Raw genomic sequence first — 10,056 nt, forward strand, 5'->3', positions numbered from 1 at the left:
GGATGGCTCAGTCGGTTGAGCACCCGACTTCGCTCAGGTCATGATCTCACAGTTTGTGAGTTCGAGTCCCACGTTGGCCTCTGTGCTGACAGCTCACAGCCTGAAGCCTGCTTCAGATTCTGTGTCTCCCTCTCTTTCTGCCCCTCCCCTGCTCATGCTCTGTCTCTCTCTCTCTCTCAAAATAAATAAACATTTAAAAAAATTTTTTTAATTCAAAAACCAAGAGAAGGATTCTAAGAGTAAGTATCTAAGAAAATGAAAGAGAAACACTAAATTTTGTAAACAACTACCTGGCACAGCTTGTCTTCTTTAACGATAAGTAATCAGAAAAAAATAAAGTATAGGCTTTTTACCAGGTTCTATAACAGAAAAGATGGAGAACATGGTATTTGAGGCAGAGAATAAAAATATGTTTCAAAAATGTTTTAAAATTAACAGAAATACTTCTATTTCCAGGAAGATGGAATAGATTCACTTTGCTTTATTCTTCCTGCTGAGTGCAACTAAACCTCCTAGACATTATATATTTTTAAAAACCTAAGTAGAAAAATGGAAGGAAAAACAGAAGAAAAACTGGCTAAAGATCATGGGAGCTGAGGAACAACATGGGAATATCTTCCTGGGTTTTCTTTTTATCTCCTGTACCTAGACTTATACCTGAAGAAGCAAGCCCCTGAGAAATGCTAACAGTCACAGACACACACATGGGCATACACACACATACACACACACACACATACATATGAGCACACACACACACACAAACACATGGATATTCACACAAAAACAAATATCCTGAGATACACACACACACACACACACCGAGATACACAGACACACACAGACATACACACTTTCTAACAAAACCCTGTTCTCTCTTACCAAATGACCATCAAGGAAAACCTAGGAAGACAAAATATTTTAGACAATAACCACTCTAATCTAGTCATACACGGCAGAAAACCTGTGACTCCATCTCTCCCTCCTGCTGGCAAAGGTTCAGAATGGAGTCTAGACTTCCTCCCTCCTGAAGCCGTAACAAGACTCTCCCACCTGGATGGATTAAAAAGCAAGAGAAATGATTTCATCTGAACAACAGAAAGAATAGACATAAATAAATAAATAAATAAATAAATAAAGTTAACAGCACTTGAAGGACCCTTGGGAATATGACAAAAGTTCACATGTTCATGTAATGAGAGTTCTGGATTGAGAGGGAAAAAATGACAGGGATGAAAAAGTAGTCAAAGAAATAATGACCTAACTTCCTGTTTATAAGAGTATGAACCTACAGATTCAAGAAGTTGAGAAAACCCCAAACAAGAAATCCAAATAAATAGAGGCCAAGAAACATCATAGCCAAACTTTCAAAAGCTAACGAAACAAACAAAAAAATCAAACCAAACAAAACCTTGCAAACAGTGAGAGAGAAACGACACCTACCTGTGGAGGGAATGCAATTCAAATGACTGCAGATTTTTCAGGAGAAACTATGGATGCCAGAAACAAGTGGCACATTTTTCAAGTGCTGAAAGGAAAGACCTGTCCACCTTGAAACCTTATAACTAGTAAAAATATCCTATAGGGATGAAGGGGAAATCAAGACATTCTCAGATAAAGGAAACCTAAGAGAATTTGTCCCCAGCAGACCAACCATAAGGTGGCTAACTAAGGGAAGGTCTCTAAAGAGAATGAAACAAACAAAAATAATAAAAGCAGCTATCTGGAAAGTCAGGAAAGAACATGGCAAGCAGAAATGGGTAAATACAACTGATTTTCCATTTGAAGTTTTTAAAATGTGCTTGACATTGAGCAAAAATCTTAACACTGATATGATTGTATGTAGAGGAAATAATAAAGAAAACTATATTATAAGCACAATTTTGTAGATATAGACAAGAGAGCTTTAAAATTATTTGCAAAATTTTAAAAAAGAATAAAACAATTTTGAAAAAGAATGAGGCCATCCCATTTCAAAGCTTATCATATAACCATAGAAATCAAAACTGTGTGGTATCAGTGAAGGAAGGGATACGGAGATTAATGGAAAAGGATAAACAACCCAGAAATGGACTCACACAAAGACGTTCAACTGATTTCTGAAAAACATGCAAAATTAATTCAGTAGAAGAAATACAGTCTTTTCAACCAACGGTACTAGAGCATTTAGCTAGCCATAGGTTTAAAACAAACCAACAAAGAGCCCTACTTAAGTTTTATCCCTCATACTACAATTATCTTAAAATAGATCATGAACTTAAATGTAAATCATACCTTGAAGGCTAGACAAGGAATTCTTAGCCTTGATACCAAAAGCACAATCCATGAAAGGAAAAATTAATGAGTTGAGCCTCATCAAAACACAAACTCTTCTCTATGAAAGGCCCTTTTAAAGAATGAAAAGTCAGGGGCACCTGGGTGGCTCAGTTGGTTAAGTGCCCAAGTGCTGCTTTTGGCTCAGGTCATGATCTCACAGTTTTGTGGGTTCTAGCCCCTCATTGGGCTCTGTGCTGATGGCATTGGAGCCTGCTTGGGATTCTCTCTCCCTCTCTCTCTGCCCTTCCCCTACTCATGCTGTCTCTCTCTCAAAAATAAACAAACTTAAAAAAAATAAAAATAATGAAGAGTCAGGCTACTGACTGGGTGAAAATACTTGCAAATCACATAGTTGATAAAGCACTAACATCTACAATATAGAAAGAACTCACAAAACTCATCATTAAATAAACAATCCAATAAAAAAAAAGTGCAAAACATATCAACAGATATTTTGTTGATGAGGATGTACAGATGGCAAATGATCACATGAAAAAGTGTTCATTAGTCATTAGGGAAATACCAATCCACAGTGAGATGTCAATACACTATATATCTTTCAGAATGACTAGGAAAAAAATGACAACAGTAAATGGTGGAGAAGATTTGGAAAACTAGATCAGCCATACCTTGCTCGTGGGAATGGAAAATGATATAGCCACTCTGAAACAGTTTTGTAGTTTCTTTAAAAACTGAATATGCCCCTACACATATGGCTCAGTAATTACATTATTGGGCATTTATCCCAGAGAAATGAAAACTGATGTCTACACAAAGGCCTGTAAGTGACCGTTGGTAAGCAACTTTATTTATTATAACCAAAAACTGAATGCTCTTCAGTGGGTGAATAATTAAACCGAGATACATCTATACTATTGGAATACAACTCAAAAATAAAAACAACCAGAATGAATCTCCAGAGACATATTCTAAGTGATAGAAGAGAATTTGAAAAGGTTATATACTGTATGACTCCATTTATACAACATTCTATAAAAGACAACAGTACAGAAATGGAGAACAGAGTATGGTTGCCAGGGTTCCGGAGGCCTTGGGAGTAGAAGACAGGTAAGCGTGGCTATAAAAAGGCAAAATGAAGGGTCCTTTTGATGATGGAAATGTTTCGTATCTTGAACATATCAGTATAGATACCCTGAGTGTGATACTGTACTATGGTTTTGCAAGATGTTACCATTAGAGGAATCTGAGTTAAGGGTACACCACTCTGTATCACCTCTTAGGACTGTAGGTGAATCTACAAGTGTCTCAAGATAAAAGTTTAGTTTAAAATAAACAGAAGTCAAATTTAGAGAATACTGGCTTTACACTCAAAATTCAAGAAAAAAATAGACCTTTAAAAGAAGAGTAAAGATGAGATCCAATAAATTTAAAATTAGAAACTGCATGAAGAATGTCAAAAGGCTGTAAATAGGTTAAAGACAATAAATGTGGTCATAGAATAAAAGTCATCCACAGATGCAGTAAATAGCAGAATCAACCGTTCATTAAGGAATGGGGAGAATCATGATGGAAATGGAGGCCATGAAGATGTATCTTTCAGACCTTCCGACTGCAGGGGTAAAACTAACCAAGAGCCCCGGCTTCTGGGCTCGGAAATCCAGTGCTATGTATGTGAGGCTATCTCCTCACAGGCTGCATCTAACCAATGATAGAGCGTGGAGGAAGACACAGAACTTCCGAATTTGTCTTGAGGGCTCCCTAGCAGCCTTGTCAAAATTCTTTGGACTGCCTATATTCTAGAATGCTTCCATTCACCCTTCCTTCCCTCTCCCTCACTGGGCACGAGCCTTGCCTCATGGACTGATTGCTTTCTTCTTACCAAACCCCTTCTCCTTTTACTCTCGTACAGGTGTTTTCCATCATAGAAATCCTTGGACCTTAAAAAAATTTTTTTTAATGTTTACTTACTTTTGAAAGACCAAGACACAGAATACAAGCAGGGGAGGGGCAGAGAGAGAGGGAGACACAGAATCCAAAGCAGGCTCCAGGTTCTGAGCTGTCAGCACAGAGCCTGATGTGGGGCTTGAACCCATAAACCATGAGATCATGACCTGAGCTGAAGTCAGATGCTCAGCTGACTGAGCCACCCAAAAATCCTTGGGCTTTTAACCATACCTTGGCTTCTGCTCTTTAGAGGACCTGACCTCACACACAGGTCTACCAAGACTTTGAGGCTCCAGGTAGACAGTAAAAGACTTGAGTGCAGTAAAGATACACCAAAGACAAAGACTAAAAACAAAAGATAAAATGAAATCTCATACTTGAAAATAAGTAACCCACCCCTGACTGATGCAAAGAACACCAGAAACCAGACCCCAATACCTCAGACAGGAGACCTTGGGTTTCTTTTCTGGATCAGCTGAACAGCTGTGAAGGCAAGGTATCTATGCATTGACACTGGAGATCTGCCTAGGAATATGGCATTCCCTAATGGTCAACAAGTTCTGCTAAGTTTCCAGTCAGTTTCTCATAGTTTGCTTCTAAATAAAAATTAACTAAGCACCACCAGCTATTGGGGAAAACTACCAAGGAAGAAAGATGCTGAAATGAATAAATGGAAAGAGCCAACTGGATATAGTAAGCTATATATAAATATAAAATATATACAGAGAGTAGGAACAAGAAAAAAAAACACTTAAAAAGAAAAACTAATAGAAATCCTCAAAAATATACATGAGATTGCTTCTATAAAACAGGATACTATTTATTAAAATAACCAGAAATCAAAAGAAAGCTCTTTGGAAATAAAAGAAAAGTAGTACCAAGACAATCAATTTTAAAATCAGAAGATGAAATATTTTGTAGAGAGTAGAACCAAAAAAGAACAGAAACAGAAAAATGAGAATCCATTTAAGAGTAACTTTAAAATGGAGAGGAGAGAAAAGTAGAGGGAAAGAAATGATTAAATAAATAACACAAGCATGATTTTCCAGAACTGATAGGCACACTACAAATTGAAAGTGTTTACTAGGTGCCCAGCATGAGGAATGGTGGGGGAGGGGAGTGGTAAACAACACACCTGGACACATTGTTGTGAAATTCCAGCAAACTGGCAAGAGACTATCTTAACATCTTCCAGATACAGAACCATAGAATCATAACATTTTATTAATGCTTAAAACACCCCAACGAGATACAATGTACAAAAAAGGGAAAACTACAGGATAAAGAGAAGGTATTATTCAAATGCATAGATGGTCTGCAAACCAGTTGATATGTTTTACAAGTTTCTGTATAAATATCCATTGGTCTAGGGAGAGTCAGAGCTTTCAGAAGCTTCCCTAATGGGCCCATGATGGATGAATGGATCCATGGATAGATGCATGGATGGATAGATGATAGAAAAGTAGATAGATAGATAGATAGATAGACAGTCAGATAGATAGAACTGAAGGACCACAGTTAGGAAATATGAATACCACTCAAATTACTTATATCTAGGATTTATATTATTTGTTTTTTACTTTTCAATTCAATTATATCATTTGGGTTTTCCGGATATTGCTAAGGCTACAGAAAATATTATTAAGACCTCACTTATCCAAGGAGCTGAACCTGACAACGTGTTCTATTGACAACATTCTCAGAAACAGGAAAATGAGAGTTGGAGAGTTTTAAAGCTAAGCTAAATATATGATAACACTCACTGGCATTGTTTTTATGGTAGTGTTTATAAATCACACACAGGGACATGATTTCATTTGTACTTTCAACAATCTTTTGAGGTTATATAATCCAGGTTTTCTTACTACATTTGGTTTACATGTTCTAAGAAAAATTTGCATTTTGATTTGCTTCACATGTTCTAAGAAAAAATTCCATGGGAGAGTACTCAGCAAATAAAGAATGACCGAAGAAATATGTCCTGATCATTAATAAATTTATCGTAAATTTTTCATAATTATTGAAAATAGGTTTAAGTCAATGTTCACCATGGGAAGAGTAATGAAAAGAAGTATTCTTCATGTTTACATGAATCTGAATGACTAACACTTGATTTAAGATCTATTTTTTTATTTATTTTTTAATGTTTATTCATTTTTGAGAGAGAGCGTGTGAGTGAGCCATCAAGGTAGGGACAGAGACAGAGGGAGACAGAGAATCCAGAGCAGGTTCCAGGTTCCGAGCTGTCAGCACAGAGCCCGACATGGGGCTTGAACCCATGAACCACGAGACCATGACCTGAGCTGAAGTCTGATGCTCAACTGTCTGAGCCACCCAGGTGCCCCAATTGAAGATCTGACAGTAATGACTCAGTGACCTTAATGGAAGTAGAGGTTATTTTTAACCGAAGTCTCTGAAGATGTGAAGTTCTTTCCTTAAATTTTAAAAAAATGTTTACTTATTTTGAGAGGGAGAGAGAGTGAATGCACACATGTGAGCAGGGGAGGGACAGAAAGAGAGAGAGGGACAGAGAGAATCCCAAGTAGGCTCCATGTTGTCAATGCAGAGCCCTACACAGGGCTGGATCTCACATATTGTGAGATCGTGACCTGAGCCGAAATCAAGAGTCAGACGCTTTAACCAACTGAGCCACCCAGGCGCCCCCTCCCAAGTTTTTTAAAAATACATATTAAATACACTTTTATGGATTACAAAACAGCACATGCTCTTTTTAGAAAACTTGGAATTTATCACAAAACAACAAAAAATCACCCATAATCCCACATCAAGAAATAGCAGCTATTAAGATTTTTTATATTATCTTTCTAATATTTATTATCCCTACAAAAGAATATGATCAAATTGTATATATATTAACTGGTTTTCGTAAATTTAAGCACGTCAATAAATGACACCCAAAATTTGCTGTCCCCTCACCTACTAAATAAACAGATAACTGAATATATTATAAATTTTTCTTGATAATTCTGAGTCCCGGTTACAAGTCCCAGTGTTGGTTAGTGACATTCTCAAGATTTACTGAGAGACGTCAGTTCCTCACTCTGGCATTCCATAGTTCCTCACTACTCCTCCTTTTCAAACACCTGACCACAATTCTATTTCTTATGGCTTGTTTTCTCAGAAATGATCAACATTAACTAATGCTTCTTTCTGCCCTGAGAGTATAATCTCATGTAGTGTCTTCTAGTTTCTAATTTAATGCTTTTAATTTGCTGTGTACTAGGAAACCACATAGCTAAGTTTATTAATAATCATAACTCCACCCAAAGCAGCAAGTATAGCTACCATTTTTTGAAGCACTTGATTTACCCCAGGCAATTACTATGGTAAATGCTTTTAATCTTCATAATAACTGAGTGAGAAAGTCCAAATTAGAGGATATGAAGTAATTTGCTCAAATTCACACAAGAACACTGACTTGAAGTAGAATTGATTGGAGTGAAATTTGGAGAAAGCAAATTAGATGCTGGGGATTTTAAGCCTGCATGGCTGGTGGAATAGTTGTACTGTTAAGAACATAGAATATGCACCCTTAGTGGAAGGTGAGATGATTTTAGGGTACACACACCCTAAAATATTTTTTTTAAATTTTTTTCTTAATGTTTTTATTTATTTTTGAGACAGAGAAAGACAGAGCATGAGCAGGGAAGGGGCAGAGAGAGAGGGAGACACAGAATCGGAAGCAGGCTCCGGGCTCTGAGCCACCAGCACAGAGCCCGATGCGGGGCTCGAACTCACAGACTGTGAGATCATGACCTGAGCCAAAGTTGGATGCTCAACTGACTGAGCCACCCAGGCGCCCCACCCTAAAAGATTTTAAGCATAAGGATGTAGACAAGAAAACTAACAACACTGAATTACATAATGATCTTAATTCAGTTCCACTTTTTTGGATTATGTCAAGGAGATAGTCTCAATGAGTGCTAATATGTTTTTAACACCTTGTTGAACCTTGCTAGAGTTGTTTTTTGTTTGATTTTAGAGAGAAAGAGTGATAGTGTGAGCAGGGGGAGGGGTAGAGGGAGAGAGGAAGAGAAAGAATCCCAAGCAGGCTCCATGGTCAGCACAGAGCCAGATACAGGGCTCAATCCCATGACACGGAGATCACGACCTCAGCCAAAATCAAGAGTGGGATGCTCAACCACTGAGCAACCCAGGCACCCCTTTGCTGGAGTATTTTTTTGCAGAAAGGGAACAGGCCTCAGATATAAAGATTTTGGTAAACAGTAGTGTCTAATTATAATTTACTACCAGTTTGCTTTCACCATTTATTTATCACGCTAATGCCAATTTATAAAATTATGATAATGATTTCTCCTCTATGGATGTGAAATTTTTCTTTTTCAAAAAAATTATTTAAATTTTAAAAGTTGAGTTGATTTTTTCACGTAAGTAATAATAAAGTTGTCCACAGATATGGCAGGAAAAAAAAATCAGTGTGTCCTATAAATGATTCAATACAAAAATATGTGTCTAGTGGGAGAAAAAAGAATTATCAAAGTTAGAGGATAATCCAATTCGTACCATGTCGCAAGAGTTTGAGTTTCAGTAATTTTGTGAACTAGTTGTTAAACATAGCCGTTAAATCATACAAGCTTAACAATCAAACTATGTTTAAAAACAAAGGTAATAAATCCTCAAAACTCACCATTTCCTATTTTGCTACATTTTACTATTTTCTTTGCTCTTGAAGCTACTCATGGCTACTGTGTCTGTAGGCTGGAAATGTAATCTGATGTTGTTGGACGGTGCACTTTTTCCCCAGCTCTGTGTTCAGTGGATTCATGGTGGTAATTCAAAATCTACCTTGGTGGGAGTATTTATACTATGGAAATTGGGTAAAGCAATAAATTAGGACTTTTTCCTCTTGGAGAGGTGGTCGTTAAACCCTTACCAGCACAACACGGAACATAAGAGTAAATGGAAATGAGTTTCTATTTCCCTGGCCAATGATTCCTGGTGCGGTCGTTTTAGTTGGTAGAGAAGTCTTCCTTGAATCTTCCTTGAAAAGGAGTAGATGGTAAGTAATTGTGAACATCTTGGCCAAGCATGGTAGGGAGTTGTTAATCATGCTCCACGTGAACATTTTGTGAATGAGGGATTCCACCTCCTGTCTCCTAAATAGGCGTAGAGAATATATGTTTGAAATTTTTTTCTTGTGAAAACTAAATCCATCCTCCTTTTGTTTATATTATTTTAAATTAAAATGTGTTTCAATAATTTCTTGGTAAGTAGTATTCTTCAAAAGTTTGGTTACTTTCTTCGATGATGTGAACTTATTCTTTGAAAATCCATAAAATGTAAAAGAAGCCAAAGTAGAGTGATAAAAATGTCAGTTGTAGTAACAGAATTTATGGCTTTGGTTTTAATACGAGGAGTGTTTTGAAAATATCTTGTCTCTTATCTTGTGCACACAGTGGCTCTTATTCAGCTGAGGAAGAGGTTAAGTGAGAAATGAGTTGGCTCGCCAAGGATACATTTGTCCCACCCACCGTCAGCCCCCAACACACATATATACTCTCACACACATACTCTGATGTTAATTTGATTTGAAAAAAATATCAGGAAACATCATCATCAATTTCTCCTCTTGCAGAAGTGATTATTCTTGCTTGACTGCCCTCTGCTGGAATTCCTGAAATATACACTTTGCCTCTACTTACAGGGACAAGTTGTAGGCGGTACGTAACTTAATAATGTGAGCAATCTTTTCAAGGCGTATTATGTGCAGAAGCCCGGGTCCGCAAGATTAGAAATAAAACTGAGTTAAGCATTAAATGCAGTGGTCAAGTGTTGATTTAATTAGCCATGAAA

The sequence above is a fragment of the Panthera leo genome, chromosome A2 (genome assembly GCF_018350215.1).
Source record: "Panthera leo isolate Ple1 chromosome A2, P.leo_Ple1_pat1.1, whole genome shotgun sequence".
NCBI classification, from domain to species: Eukaryota; Metazoa; Chordata; class Mammalia; order Carnivora; family Felidae; genus Panthera; species Panthera leo.